Here is a 15950-nt window from a genome sequence, read left to right on the forward strand (position 1 = left end):
GCTGGTGCTTTGCCAATAAAAATGAAACACATCCGCTGTAACATATGTAAATTTCAGTATGTTTAAGGGAGAAAAAAGGGTACTATTTATTCTTTGTTCTTCTAGTTTGTGTTCCTTGCGTCCAAATAATACCAAGATGAAACTTCTCGGCAATTCATAACCGTGTGCCGGACCTAGCATCGAACCCGGAACCTTGCCACTGACGGGAAGTGCTTTTACCGACGGGCGTTACCTGACGCATACAGTTTATATCTTCCTCTTAATTTCGAAATAGTGCAAACACTTACCCGCAGAGTGAAGTTCTCTTTATGGAACCATTCTCCTAGCCGGCCGGAGTGACCATGCGGCTCTAGGCGCCTCGGGCAAGGATGTGTGTGGTGTCCTTAGGTTAGTTAGGTTTAATTAGTTATAAGTTCTAGGTGACTGGTGACCTCAGAAGTTAAGTCGCATAGTGCTCAGAGCCATTTGAACCATTTTGAACCATTCTCCTAGGCTATGACCAATCCAGTTTTCAACGATACTCTTCCAGTAATGACGGTTCCTCGACTTTGCGCGAAAATTTATGTGAAATTTGGAAAGTAGGAAACGCATGCTAACAGAATTAAAGCTGTGGGCACAGTTCGCGAGTCTTACACGGACAATCCACAGAAAAGAGTGTTGCCCCGGAAAGGCAAGGTTCCATGTTCGAATCCTGCCTAGGTACTTGGAACAGATTTTCCAGTACTGAACCGAGCATCAGCATTCCAGAAATACAAGCAAATATCACGATAGAAACTCAGGATAAGCCGGACGAAACGCCCACATCTGGATGGTCGGATGGGGATTTCAACCGTAGTTCTCCAGAATTTGAGTCCAGTGTGCCGACTCCTGTGTCATCTCACTAGGAACGCTGTGAAGAGACAGGGCAGAGACACAGGGATGCGATCACACTAGCATGCTGTCCAGGCCCGCAATGCTCGGTCGTCGCGTAGTCCCGGACTAAGTAAATGTGTGGAGATAAAGTGAGCTGTCCCTTGCAAAAAAATGGCTCTGAGCACTATGGGATTTAACAACATCTCAGGTCATCAGTCCCCTAGAACTTAGAACTACTTAAACCTAACTAACCTAAGGACAGCACACAACACCCAGCCATCACGAGGCAGAGAAAATCTCTGACCCCGCCGGGAATCGAACCCGGGAACCCGGGCGTGGGGAGCGAGAACGCTACCGCACGACCACGAGATGCGGGCTGTCCCTTGCAGGCGGTACATCTGGCGACCTCGTGATATGTAGCGTTTTTCAGGTCACAGGTGCGGAGGAAATAGAGATCGCTGCGCCTGAAGTGGCAGCCGTCTCCTCGGAGGACAAGCACGCCGATTGGCGATCGCGTGCTGCCCGGTCGCGCCTGTGACGTCACGCCGGAGCAGTGCGGCGCGGCGCGGCCAGGGAGAAAGTGACGTGCCGTGGCGGCCAAGTTCACGCTCGTCCTCAGGGTCAGGGGCTCGCCTGGTACAGCCGCGCACGCCGCACGACTCGCTCTGCAACCCCTGGCAGAGCCTCGAAGCTCACACCTTACTTGCCACTACGGCCTGCTTCAAACGGATTAATCACAGCCTGGCGAAACGAAGTACTACCAGCTCACCAAACAAAGTGCTGACATTTTACTGTGATCGTCGAGCTTCTTCCATGCTTTCAGTTCTGGAGCACACAGAGCAAGTCAACAAATAGCGGTGTTGTTGTTGTTGTTGTTGTTGTTGTGGTCTTCAGTGCTGAGACTGCATTGATGCAGCTCTCCATGCTACTCTATCCTGTGCAAGCTTCTTCATCTCCCAGTACCTACTGCAGCCTACAACGTTCTGAATCTGCTCAGTGTACCATCTCTTGGTCTCCCTCTACGATTTTTACCCTCCACGCTGCCCCTCAATACTAAATTGGTGATCCCTTGGTGCCTCAGAACATGTCCTACCAACCTATCCCTTCTTCTGGTCGAGTTGTGCCACAAACTTCTCTTCTCCCCAATCCTATTCAATACCTCCTCATTAGTTATGTGATCTACCCATCAAATCTTCAGCATTCTTCTGTAGCACCACATTTCGAAAGCTTCTATTCTCTTCTTGTCCAAACTAGTTATCGTCCATGTTTCACTTCCATACATGGCTACACTCCAAACAAATACTTTCAGAAACAACTTCCTGATACATAAATCTATATTCGATGTTAACAAATTTCTCTTCTTCAGAAACGATTTCCTTGCCATTGCCAGTCTACATTTTATACCCTCTCTACTTCGACCATCATCAGTTATTTTGCTCCCCAAATAGCAAAACTCCTTTACTGCTTTAAGTGTCTCATTTCTTAATCTAATTCACTCAGCATCACCCAACTTGATTCGACTATATTCCATTATCCTCGTTTTGCTTTTGTTGATGTTCATCTTATATCCTCCTTTCAAGACACTGTCCATTCCGTTCAACTGCTCTTCCAAGTCCTTTGATGTCTCTGACAGAATTACGTACAATATCATCGGCGAACCTCAAAGTTTTTATTTCTTCTCCATGGATTTTAATACATACTCCGAATTTTTCTTTTGCTTCCTTCACTGCTACAGATTGAATAACATCGGGGAGAGGCTACAACCCTGTCTCACTTCCTTCCAACCACTGCTTCCCTTTCACGTTCCTCGACTCTTATAACTGCCATCTGGTTTCTGTACAAATTGTAAATAGCCGCCGGCCGCGATGGTCTAGCGGTTCTAGGCGCTCAGTCCGGAGCCGCGCGACTGCTACGGTCGCAGGTTCGAATCCTGCCTCGGACATGGATGTGTGTGATGTCCATAGGTTAGTTAGGTTTAAGTAGTTCTAAGTTCTAGGGGACTGATGACCACAGATGTTAAGTCCCGTAGTGCTCAGAGCCTTTTGAACCATTTGTAAATAGCCTTTCGCTCCCTCTATTTTACCCCTGCCACCTTCATAATTTGAAAGAGAGTATTCCAGTCAACATTGTCGAAAGCTTTCTCTAAGTCTACAAATGCTAGAAACGTAGGTTTGCTTCTTCTTAATCTAGCTTCTAAGATAAGTCGTAGTGTCAGTATTGCCTCACGTGTTCCAACATTTCTACGCAATCCAAACTGATCTTTCCCGAGGTCGGCTTCTACCAGTTTTTCCATTCGTCTGTAAAGGCTTATTAAACTTGTAGTTCGGTAATTTTCACATCTGTCAACACCCGCTTTCTTTGGGATTGGAATTATTATATTCTTCTTGAAGTCTGAGGGTATTTCACCTGTCTCATACATTTTGCTGACCAGATGGCAAGAGTTTTGTCAGGACTGGCCCTCCCAAGGCCAAGCGATAGGTGCCAATAAATCATCGTACCCATCTTTGTTTTCTTTGGTATATACGAGGGCATGCTGAAAATTACTGCCACCGAATTTGTTATAAGTCCTTCTTTAAAATAAAACTAACGTTGTTAACAATTTACATCTTTATTCTTCACGTCTACGTATTTATTTCTTAACATAGTCGCCCAGGCGACGAACACATTTCTCCCAACGAGAGACCAATGTGTACCGTCACTGTACAATATTTGAGTTTGCTGACGGCGTCACAGTCTGACTTCTACTTGCACCGCTTCATCACTACCAAAGTGAAGTCCTCGAAAGTGTTCTTTAAGTTTTGGAAACAGATGAAAATAGTATGGGGCCAAGTCGGGATTGCATGGAGCATGATCGGCGACAGTGAACCCAAGGCGTCGGATTGCTACACATGTCGCAGAGCTTGTGTGTGGCTAGGCATTATCATGTGCAGGAGACGGCACTCCGTGTGTGGACCAACTATTCGAAATCGAAACTAGATTACAGCGCGCTGTTTCCCACGCACTTTTTTTTTTTTAACTTTTCAACACGCCCTCGTATATAGAACTGCGAAGTTTCCTGGTAACATGGTCGTAAATTAGCTTATGGAAATTGTTCCTTATATATCCTTTTTACTTACAGATCTGAAAATGCGTGGTACCGAAACGCGTCTTTTAAAGTCTGTGATGCAAGTCCGTGACCGGCCATTAGCCTGACTGCAAGTAGAATGCAGCCTTTGTTCGCCGCGGCTCTAGGAGCAGGGAGGTGGCGGACGAACCGCCCCGCCAAAAACGTCATAGTGAGGATTAACAAATAGACAATTCTTTGTATAAGTTTCTCCTATCTAATCTAATCATTACTTGTAGTGGATCACCGCCCTACGATCCATTTCACACAGAGCAATCACTCAATCTAAAAAATGATTGGCGGAACAACCAGTCATCGTCTATTCTCTTTTATTGTTTTAATAAATGGTCGGTCTGGAACGCTGCTAGAGTGGTGCACGATGTGTGTTACACTGAACGATTGATCATCTAATTCGTAGGCCTACCCAACACATGGAATAAGTTTTGGCTCACATTCCAATGACGTTTCAGTTATTTGGGCAGTCACGCTACGAGTGATCCTCCCAGGGTTAACTCAGAGATAAAGAATAGAGATGCAATCATTCACTATGCAGTGGACTGCTTCCCGTTCCGGAACTTGCTGATGTAAAGGCGAACGTCCAAAATTCGAAGTCCAGTCCAGAACGTATTTTATCTTTCAAAACGTTCTAAGATAATATACTTACATTGTTATTTAGGTATGGTTTTATGATTTAAGTAACACCTTAAATGCTGAATGTTACTCTGATAGGAACTGCAACAACCAGTCGCTATTGATGTTATCAAATTTGTTCCATTACCCGCTGCCGGTTTTGGGTGTTTACACGTCCGTAGACACTTACGTCGTAATCTGAGTGTCCATCTTGTCTATACGGGTGAGAAAACACCAGAAATCGGCATGGACAATGGAACGTCCCCCACGAATTTTCATCCTAGAGCGGACTGTGCGCTGATATGCCACTTCCTGGCAGATTATAAAAAAGAGACTCGAACCCGGAGCTTTTCATGCTCTGACGACTTAACTATCCGAACACGTCTGACAACCCTCTCTCAAAGCCTCAATTCCGCCTGTATCGGTACCTCTCTCTCACCTTCCAAACCTCACAGACTTCCAAACTTCCTGTATACCTCGCGTGGTTACCACTCATTTGTGTCACGAATGCAAGTCCCGAAATGTATGCAGGTGAACATTTGTGTCAATTTCTGGAAGGAAAGGGCGGTAAAGCAATTACCTGCGAAACGCAGAAGTGCTAGGCTCTAGTAGGTTCTGGCACCCAGTTTTGATCGGCCAGGAGGTGTCTGCTGCAATTGCTTCACAGTAATTGGTATATGGACCTTTAGAAAGCGAGCTAAAATTAATCATAGCATAGATTGAAACGTCCCCTTAGAAAAATTGTACACGACTGGTCTATGTGAAACGTCCTCTTTGAACAATTATACACGAATGTGCTTAAACTGACACACAATATCTTTAGCGCAACGCAATCTGACTTCCAAAAATTCCTACGAAAGAATGGCCCTGACTAACATTAATCTATATGTTTCACAAGTCACTTACCTCACAAAAATCTTCGTTACTCGAACTACTGCAATACAGCGAGCGCCACTACTGCCAGCTAACTAAAAGATTCAAACTACGGAAGTCACTAACTACTGATAGGCATAGTTAGCAAATGAAAGATTTTAATAGAGAACAAACAATGTATTTACCTCACTAGTCATAATATATATAGCAGTTCATGACACCAATTCTTACAAATTTCAAAACTCCGCCATCTCTCTCCCCACGTCCACCACTGCTGGCGGCTCACCTCCAACTGCGCAACGCTACGCGCTGTTAGCATCCAGCTGCCGCAGCTCAACACTACAATGGCAGACAACAATGCAAACCAGCCACAGACTGCACACAGCACAGCCAGTGATTTTCTTACAGAGCGCTACGTGGCGTTACCAATAAGAAAACGTAAACAGCTTACTTACAAGATGTCTGATGAGGAGTATAGACCAGTGTTGCTTCTTTTATATAAAGCGGGCGTTTGAAACGTATACAAAGAGGGGCTACTGGACGTATGCAGAGAAGAGCACCACGAATGGTCAGAGATTCGTTTGAACCGTGAAAGAGCGCCAGTGAAATGACTCTCAAACCGGACCTGGCAGACGACCCCTGTTCATGGAGGTCAACTATCCTATGAAATGCTACTGATTATAGGAATACACTAACACGGGGGGGGGGGGGGCGGCCGCTGTGGCCGAGCGGTTCTAGGCGCTTCAGTCTGGAACCGCGCGACCGCTACTGTTCGAATCCTGCCTCGGGCATGGATGTGTGTGATGTCCTCAGGTTATTTAGGTTTAAGTAGTTCTAAGTTCTAGGGGACCTCAGATGTTAAGTCCCATAGTGTTCAGAGCCATTTGAATCATTTGAACTAACACGGGGACCGAGAAGACGAGACCAATTATAACGCTGACGGACGTCGTTCAGCAGTCATTCTTTGCTCGCTTCATATGCGAGTAGATCTTGGAAGTAACCTTAACATGTAGTACAATGGGAGCTACACTCTGACATTCATAAGAGATTTGTAGAGTGTTGAGTCGATGCAGATATGTGTCAAGGGATTTCACTGTGGGTTTAATCAGTTCACTGAGTATTAATCTACCAAAGACATACTGGCCATGTTATTGTATACGACGTGATAAAACTGAGCACCAATTTGGAGGACCCAACGCGCATGGTGTGTTATTAACTTTGCTGTTCGACCACACTTCACGCATCGCTTCGAAGCTTTAACTTGCCACAACGCCTCCCTTCTGTACGGGTTACACAAGTAAGGGGGTTGGAGGTCGAGCTAGGCACACGGTTTGAACTTGAGTGGTAGTTGTATGCCTCGCTAAGGCACAAAAATGAACTGTAACGGAAAAACTCGCGGGCGGGTAGCATTCCCTTCTAGCTGAAATTCCGTCATAATTCAAGAATGAGCACGCCCGACTTATAGGGGCGTTAAGGTCTGCAGACCGTGTCCCGAGGCTGCAGCCTTCCCCTGGAGACGGAAGAAACGCGACGGAGTGGTCCAGAAGAAGGCCCAGCCAGGCAGCTTCTGTAGCCGAGCGTCCGTCCGTTGCGGCCCGGCCCTCTCCTTTGTGCGGCTCTCAGAGCTGAGAAGCCAACGGGTCTGCGCCGACGTGACTGTAGCTCCACAAAAGCGCCTGTGGCCTTAATCGCACCGTCCCCGTTAACGTCAACAGAAAACCTAACGGCCCAATAATCTCCAGAGTCGGCGAAGAATTGGACCGATGAGCTGCGACGTCAGGGATCGCCACGCAGATCGCAGAGGACACTGTTGCTGGCACCAGAGCATCAGTGTGAAACTGTGCTCAGTTACCCACTGAACAGGATTGTTTGACAATTTTACTGACAAATTAAAACAGTGTGCCGGATCGATACTCGAGCCCAAAATGTTGTTCTTTTGCCAGAAATATTATTACCAATTGCGTTAGATACGACTTCCAGCCACGCTCCACCATCCTCGCCACAACACCCAAACTTCACAGACGCTTTCCAACATAACTTCGGAAAGTAAGTGAACTGAAATTGTGTCCTGAGTCGTACCCGGGTAGCTTAATTGGTGACAATAACACCCGTTCAGGTTCAGGGTTTAATTCTCGATCGAGCACACAGGACGATAAAGAGGCAAATTGGAGCTTTTCTAAGCGAAGCACAGTCTAGATGACGTATTTTGGTCGTGTGTCCGGTTTTAGATGAACTAGTACGCCTTCAGATTTAAAATGTGTATAAGAAGATAACCATCGGTTAGTATGGGCAGCCGAAACTTCTACTCTCCATACTCTGTTGTCCAATTCTGCATATTTTAGATCTGGAGATAATCTAGTTCCTCCGAAAACTTTCATATCAGCAAAATTAGTGTTCTAAACTGTACTTAGGAAACCACAATACAAAATCACGATCTCACCTGAAAAATGATTTTATTTGGTGATGTTTCCCGCAGAGTACAGTTATCACAGTGGTTTTGGATACTTTGTCCACTGGCGATGCGAATAATACAGAGTTCAGTTAACTAGGTGCTACGTAAAAGGAGCAGTCAAATGAAAACAAGGCAGACGGGAAGAAAGTAAGTTAACTGTTTATTATTTCTAAAGCAACTGTTAACACATTTATCCCACAGTGAGACATGACCATCCATCCCTTCATGGAAAAATGTTTGCAGTTGCGGAGGGAACCATGACTGTACCCAGGTGGGCCCACGTGTTGCCAAGGTCGTTTCGAATACACTGCAGAAGTTTCGCCGGGAAGCTCTCAAACATCGTGCATACAGTCCCGATCTCGGTCTGCCATTTCCATATTTCTGTAGCCCTGAAGAAAGGCTTTCGTGGTCCTCGATTTGCTTCCAGGAAAAAGCTGCACAGCTGGGCACGACCATCGTTCCATAGGACACCGCAAATATTTACTCGTGCAGGTTATCTCACAGTGGGTGAATTTATTAACATTGATGGCGATTACTTTTGAAATGAGGAAAAAAATGGTTCAAATGGCTCTAAGCACTATGGGACTTAACATCTGTGGTCATCAGTCCCCTAGTCTTAAAATTACATAAACCTAACTAACCTAATGACATCACACACATCCATACCCGAGGCTGGATTCGAGCCTGCGACCGTAGCAACAGCGCGGTTCCGGACTGGAGCGCCTAGAACTGTTCTGCCACAACGGCCGGCTTGAAATTACAAACGAGTGTGTTTTGGAGCGGATACTGTTAGTACTAGAAAGGAAATACCTTCACTATCTCTTAATTGTGAGGTGAACAGTTGAAGAAATGAAGCGTGGAAGCATTTGGTGCCTCTACGGTCCCGCTACCATGATGATGATGATGATGATGATAACGTCATGGCTAAAAGCAGACGAGTGGTATTCCATGCTTCAGTTATAAGTAATTTTCGCTGCATTATATCCAGTGTCGGAGTACCGTCAAACTTTTTTTTTTTTAAAAAAAAAAACAAGCACTGCCTACATCTCTCAGGTTGTCAATGATTTTTCATAAAGAAAAGCTCTTCAGTCGAATGTTAGGAAGATTCCTGAACCAGCTCTCGGTCGTCTCGTTCCCTCGTCCTTCCTCTGAACTCCTTGTCCAGTAACATCGTCGTCTAGAAGAAAATCTCTACGCATCGCTAGAGATGCAGTGCCTGTCAGGATGCATCCTTGCACACATGCGCGACTGTATATCTCGCGGTCGTTACAGCGAGTCTCGAGGTCGCAGACCTTTTTATTACAGTTTCTCGAATACAGTGTTAAGGCGCGCGCCGTCTCGACTATGTTGTCGGGCGCTCGGCTCCGGAGGAAATATGGCTCGATAAATCTCGCGCTTCGTGTCATTACGACCCGCCGCCGATTTTTATGGCGTGCTCTTTTGTCGACTTGAGGAACGGCCGTCGCCGGGAAGACGAGAGGACCGCGAGAGCGTGGAGGGGCGTCGCGTAAACACGGGCTAGTAGCGGGATGTCCGGTAACCGGAGGTATGCACCGGGTAATCCGCGGCGACGACAATGTGGCTGCGAGTATGTGGCGCTTGGGGCAGGTCGTGCGTCAACACGGCGACGGGCGCTAGTGCAGGCTTCGCCGGCTGCGCCGCACAAAGGCACAAAGCCGGGCAGACGTGCCGGCGACCGCGCTGCGCTGAGCCCGCCGCGTTTACGACCGCCGCCGCCGGGTGACGTCTGCTCACAAAGCCACCAGCCTACTGGCCCACCGCCTTCCTGTCACCGCTCGCCTTCTACAACAACTCGCCGCCTCAAAGCTCCAAACGCCAACAAAGCTTCCGAAGACCTCTCGGTGGAAATGAATGAACGCATACTGTCGAGATGCCGTTGGAACATTAGCACCAAATTGTCATCAAAACACGCTCGGTTCACAGGTTGTGCGCTATAATTAGTAGAAAACTTGACTCTTGATTTTACACGTGGGTTGCTCCGCGTGGCAGTCTTGTGCCAACCATTACATCACAGAGTAACAATAACAGTCAGAAGTTAAGTCGCATAGTGCTCAGAGCCATTTGAACCATTTTTGAACAAAAGGCGGAAGTTACGTCTGCAGGATTAGGAAATGTGTAATGGTACTTTGCGGGGTGGAGGGAGAAGCTCAGCTCACGGATAGCAATATAGTGAAGATGTAACAAGAATATGTATCACACTCGAGCTGCACTTTCTGGGAGTACACTACACGTCGCAATGGAGCTTACTCTCTAGCAGCATGCATACAATAAAGGTACAGATTTCATCACACTGTTCGCTTCAGGATCGTCCTTTAACCGGTTGCACCTCTAAACTAAATGGACTTAATAATAATCCAATCGCCTACGGTATGCCGTAGCCATTTATCGATTGAGCGTTTTGATAAAAGCGTGGTGTGGCCTTTCTGGTAACAATTTAGACACGTTTGCACGTACATGCGTGTATCCGTGGTACACAATGATATTCCGGCGCCAGAGTATCACAGTACTTTGCTAGAGGAACCAAATCAAAGCCGAATTTTTCTCTCGACTACCGATCAGATACAGTTCTGTGATGTGGAGATTTAAATGTTTACCAGGTTTGTATACATGTAACTGCAAAGAAACAAAAAATTAATTAAGTAACTTTATTTCTTCGAGGCGATAATTAGAGCTTTATAACTACCCGTGTTATTTATATTGTACAGACGTCTGACAAACACTCACGCAGGTATTTTCTTGTCGCTGCATAGGACATGGGCCTGCCCGAGTGGCCTGGCGGTTCTGGGCGCTACAGTCTGGAACTGCGCGACCGCTACGGTCGCAGGTTCGAATCCTGCCTCGGGCATGGATGTGTGTGATGTCCTTAGGGTAGTTAGGTTTAAGTAGTTCTAAGTTCTATGGGACCGATGACCTCAGAAGTTAAGCCCCATAGTGTTCAGAGCCATTTGGACAAATTTTCTTTTTGATAGGACATGAAGAAAACGACGCATTAGAAGTGAGGTATCTCTTGAAGGAACGGGAACTGAATCTACTGTGGTCTTGTGAAGAACATGGAGTCTGTTATGAGTTTGCCGTAAAGGACTATGACTTTAATGTATGCAGTCCGAGCAGTGGAGAGGCATGACGTAGCGGAAGAGCAGCACGATGAGTGGGCTAACGGTGCGGTGAGCCAACATCCGCAGGTACAGTACAGTGTTTCGCGGGTCGGGTTAGTGGAGCTGGGGCTGCCCGAGGCCCGCGGAAGCTAAGCGTGCGACAAGTGTAGCCGTGACAACGCGTGGCCCACATAGCGCGGGCCTAGCGGTCCAGCGCGCGGCAGGTGATGGAGGACATTCCTGCGGTCAACGCCAGAGCTGTTTCGTGTGCGCGGCCGCCCGCAGCCGTTTCCCAGTAACCTAACGGTGGCGCGCCGGGCTCTGCCAACCACCTACGGGGAACCTGACAGCCTTCTGCTGCGTGTTTCATACTTATTGCCCATGACCAGCTGTCTCCATTTTTTTTCTTTTCTTTTTTTGCATTCGCGAACGACCCGATGCAGTGAAGAAACTCTGGGACAGTGCTTCGAATCCCCGTCGGCTCGCCTAGATTTCGGTTTTTCGTGATTTTTCCTAAATCGTCTAAAACGAATGCCGAGATGGTTCCTAGAATGCACGAAGCCGACAATCTTTCCTAAATTTCTCCAATTCGAGCTTGTCCTCCTTCTCTAACGACCCGGCTCGTTAAACCCTTATTCTTTCCCCTCTCTCCCCCTCCCGTTCATATTTCACTGTATTTACTGAAATTGATGCGTGACATCTGTGACGTCAGTTTTCTACGACAGTGTGTTAGTATTGCAGAAAACTGGGTCGTTCTGAGATATTTATTCCCCGTACCTGACGGGAGGCAGTTACTTAGCACTGTTGAGTAGTGGGAGTACTGTTTCAAGGCGGCTTCACGCCCTCCTGAACGAACGAGTTTGCCATGTCTGTGATAAAAAAATAAAAACAGTTCGATACAATAAATCTTACTAACGCTCACTAAAATATGGAATACACTCCTGATGTGGACAACTATTTTGCTGCAGTGTAAAGTGCTTGTAATTTTTTAATCAAGAATACTTAAACAATCATGACTTTAATCCGAATTTTTGACACCATATTGGAACGAAGACTGTGGAGATACTATTGTCTGCTGTGAGACTTTTTTCTAAAAGGAAGCAACTGCACAAAATATAAAGGCAAACACTGCCGCATAAATACCGAAAATGTTTGGATATTGATCAGTTTATGTACTGTTGCGAGTGGACACCATGTTTAGTGATTTCATATCATTTCACCAAGCTGGAAATACAGCCTATAAATAATTATGATGATATATCACAGTCGCGATTGTGTGTGTGTGTGTGTGTGTGTGTGTGTGTGTGTGTGTGTGTGGTTAGAGAGAGAGAGAGAGAGAGAGAGAGAGAGAGAGAGAGAGAGAGAGAGAGAGAAGCAACGGATGAAGATATTTCGTTGCATATATGGCTCGTGGTATCAACGGGGAATGGACTTCAGAAGGCTCTGGGACATAATGAGAAAGATGCAATTACGAAGCAACATTGTAGCGCCGCAAATGAACACAGATGTATTAACATGTCCAGCCACTTCGTCGTACATGCTTCGATATGCAACTTGAATATTGTAACAATAATCCTAAAAAATTAAAATTTTGCCTTTCGTAACAGACAATGCGAATCAAGCAAATAACGACGCACGACATGTACAGTGTAAGAAATTCATAGCCGTAGTACCTTTTACCTCTTAGCTAGGTCACTGTGAAGCAGTAGATCTTTCGTCAGATGAAAGAAAAGAAATAGAAAAAATCGCTACTGCAGTAATTACGTTTTCTTACCTTCTGAAGTAACTGCGATGTATTGTTCAAATCGTCTTGGAAGGCCACAGAAGGGTCGAAGCCACTGCAAATGAGAATTAAAATTGTTTATAAATGTGAAGTTATGTTAATCGTAGTTGCAAAGATAGTCTACTTTTTAAACGCAGATTATATACATATAATTATATAAGTGAATACAGATTTCTTTTAAGGTGCATGTTACACATGGAACTTAGCAGCAATGTAGTTAAAATTTAACAAAATTGTGTGTTATGCATTGGGCCTTGGATGGTTGTTGAACGATAAGCAGTGATACGTGTGTCTTTGTTAATTAACATTGTATTTATTTTGGTAACAATGCTGAGTGGAGCATTCGCATCTAAACTTGCGACCCACTTGTTTAGCACTACCAGTACCTTCTTACGTACTGTTGTTCAAGAATATGCATCGCGTGTCAAATCAAATGGAACAAATACTGGTCTCAAGAAAATTTATTGCGATCAACGATCGTCCTCAGCTACCGGTCACTTTTATAATAATTTTTTCCAATGACGTGTTTCGAGGACTTATGTCCTCACCACAGAGTGTCGATTATCTCTATATTTGTTTCGACAAGCTGCTTCTGTATGCCAACTTTTTTGTTGGGCTGTTCCAAATCAAAATACAGGCGGCTGCTTTTAAGACGGTAGCTAGATGAAGTGGTTTGTACAGAGGAACTTCGTGTAAAAAAGGATCGCGAAGGAATTCGATTTTCTGAGATCCATACTCTCACCACGGACAACGCAGTGAGCGATGGTCGTCACTTAACGACCGAGAGCAGCGGCGTTTTCGCAGATTGTACTTCTAACAGACAAGCACCACTGTATGAGATAACCGCAGAAATCAACGTGGAACGTACGAAGAACGTTTCCGTTTGGACACTATGGCGAAATTTGGCATTAGTGGGCTATGGCAGCATAAGACCGGCGCGAAGTGCTTTGCTAACAGCACTACATCGCCTGAAGTGCCTCTCCTGGGCTCGTGACCATATCAGTTAGACCTTGACAACAGGGAAAGCGTAGCCTGGTGAGATGAGTCCCGGTTTCATTGGTAAGAGCTGATGGTTGGGTTCGAGTGTGGCGCAGACCCCTCAAAGGCGTGAACCCAAATTATCAACAGGGCTCTGTCCAAGCTGGTAGTGGCTCCATAGTGGTGTGGGCTGTGTTTACATAGAATGGACTTGATCCTCTGGACCAACTGAACCGATCATTGACTGGAAATGGTTATGTTCGGTTACTTGGAGATCATTTGTGACCATTCATAGAGTTCATGTTCCGAACCATGTCACCGGGCCGCAATTGTGCGCAAATCGTTTGAAGAACATTCTAGACGGTTCTAGCGAATGATTTGGTACCCACATCGCCCGACATGAATCGCATAGAAAATTTATGCGACATAATCGAGAGGTCAGTTCGTGCACAAAACGCTGCACCAGCTTTCGCAGTTTTGGACTGCTGTAGAGGCAGCACGGGTTCTGCAGTGAACTTACACTACTTATTGCGTCCATTCCACTTCGATTTCGTGCACTACTCAGAGCAAAAGGCGGTTCGACATGATATATTTTAGGAGGTATGCCATGACTTTTGTCACCTCAGTGTACTGTTGGTTCTTCCCGTTTCGTTCGCGGATAGACCGTGGAAAAATTTTCTATTTCCTGACAGCAATGTAAGCATCCTTGCAGTTTTAACGAAACTCTACACACTGAGTGATATAATAAGCTGTATGCAAAGTAATTTCTGTCTAACAGAAGATACCATCTTTTCGACACGCACCTCAGAAAGCTGTGACTGGTTACGGTATATCTGAAGAGATGAAACATTTGCATAATCGCTGCCTTTCGTACGGTTTCGGCGAGGGCAGTAATGTGAAGCAGATTTTAGCAGAGGCTACACGGCCTGCAGCCTTGGCAATTTCGCACGGTCCCGCCCGGCGGGAGGCGGCGGGGTGGCCGCCTGGACGTATACCTGCGCCTCTCGCAACACAATGGGCCTCCAGTAAACAGCTCGGCCGCCCCCGGCCATCCCTGCCGTCGTGACGGGGCGTTTCCTTACAGAATACAACTATTAGCCCGGCGCGATTGATTTAGAGACAGCCTTGCCGTAAACACAACCTGGGGCGTCCCAAAGGAGCGGCCGCCAGAACTGGCCTGGCCTTAGCTAGGGATAACGCGATAGGACTGTTGCCATCTGGTCCTGCGCAGCACCGCCCCTTACTACAACTGTGACAGGTCGGGTCGCGATCAGCTGGTCCACACGTCTCAGACAATCATCACTTGTCACAGAACCGTTCCGACGATGTTTCTGTCGCTATGTTATCGTTTCTTGAAACACACTGGTGGGGGCTAAAACTTGGCCACGTTATGGTATAATTAACTTCTTAAAGGTGACGTTGGGAAGTTACCAGAAGAGTAAAAATGACATGGAATGCTTTCGGTATACTAAACAATTTTTTCAAAACAAAGCTTTGGGTCTGTCTGCAAAGAAAAGCTTAGAATTAGTGTGACCATTTTTGGTTTATGAAAAACATTCAAAAACTAAGCATGGATATTTTATATTGGGAACTGCTAACAGAGATAGGAAAACATAATTCGACGAGGGGAAGTCCTGGTATAGTAATTCTGATGCAGTGAAATGGAGATGGACATGACATGTACTCAGTAAATGGTTGGTAGATGGAAGTCCTTCACTGAATGCTAAGAGGCAAAAAAGACCGAAACTACGACTTCATCGATGATCTTCGGTCCGGAGATTGATTTGATGTGGCTCTCCATGCTAGACTATCCAGTCTCTTCACCTTCATTTCTAAATGCAGCCACCTGAACCCTTTTACACCCTACCCCTACAGTCTGGAACCGCGCGACCTCTTCGGTCGCAGGTTCGAATCCTGCCTCGGGTATGGATGTGTGTGATGTTCTTAGGTTAGTTATGTTGACGTTGTTCTAAGTTCTAGGGGACTGATGACCTCAGAAGTTAGGTCCCATAGTGCTCAGAGCCATTTGAACCATCCTTCCGAGAAGTCACCGCCTGAAGATCCGAATGTGAGACTATACTTATGGAAAAATTTACGTAAGAGGATCCAATCAGCATTTGACCGTAACGTAGAGTTGCCTGCCCTTCTGAAAAATAGCGATTG

At 46.0% G+C, this 15950-nt stretch overlaps 1 protein-coding gene across 6 annotated transcripts in view; it reads right to left on the bottom strand.

Annotated features, from left to right (window-relative positions):
- LOC126349427 (mucin-12) overlaps positions 1–15950 on the bottom strand; it is a 244452-nt gene that overhangs the window by 120234 nt on the left and 108268 nt on the right. For all 6 annotated transcript variants that reach the window (XM_050002428.1, XM_050002433.1, XM_050002432.1 and 3 more), the window contains exon 3: positions 12801–12864. The gene's annotated coding sequence lies outside the window, so the exon portion shown is untranslated. The remainder of the gene's footprint in view (positions 1–12800; positions 12865–15950) is intronic.

This window comes from Schistocerca gregaria, chromosome 1, assembly GCF_023897955.1.
Source record: "Schistocerca gregaria isolate iqSchGreg1 chromosome 1, iqSchGreg1.2, whole genome shotgun sequence".
Taxonomy (NCBI): domain Eukaryota; kingdom Metazoa; phylum Arthropoda; class Insecta; order Orthoptera; family Acrididae; genus Schistocerca; species Schistocerca gregaria.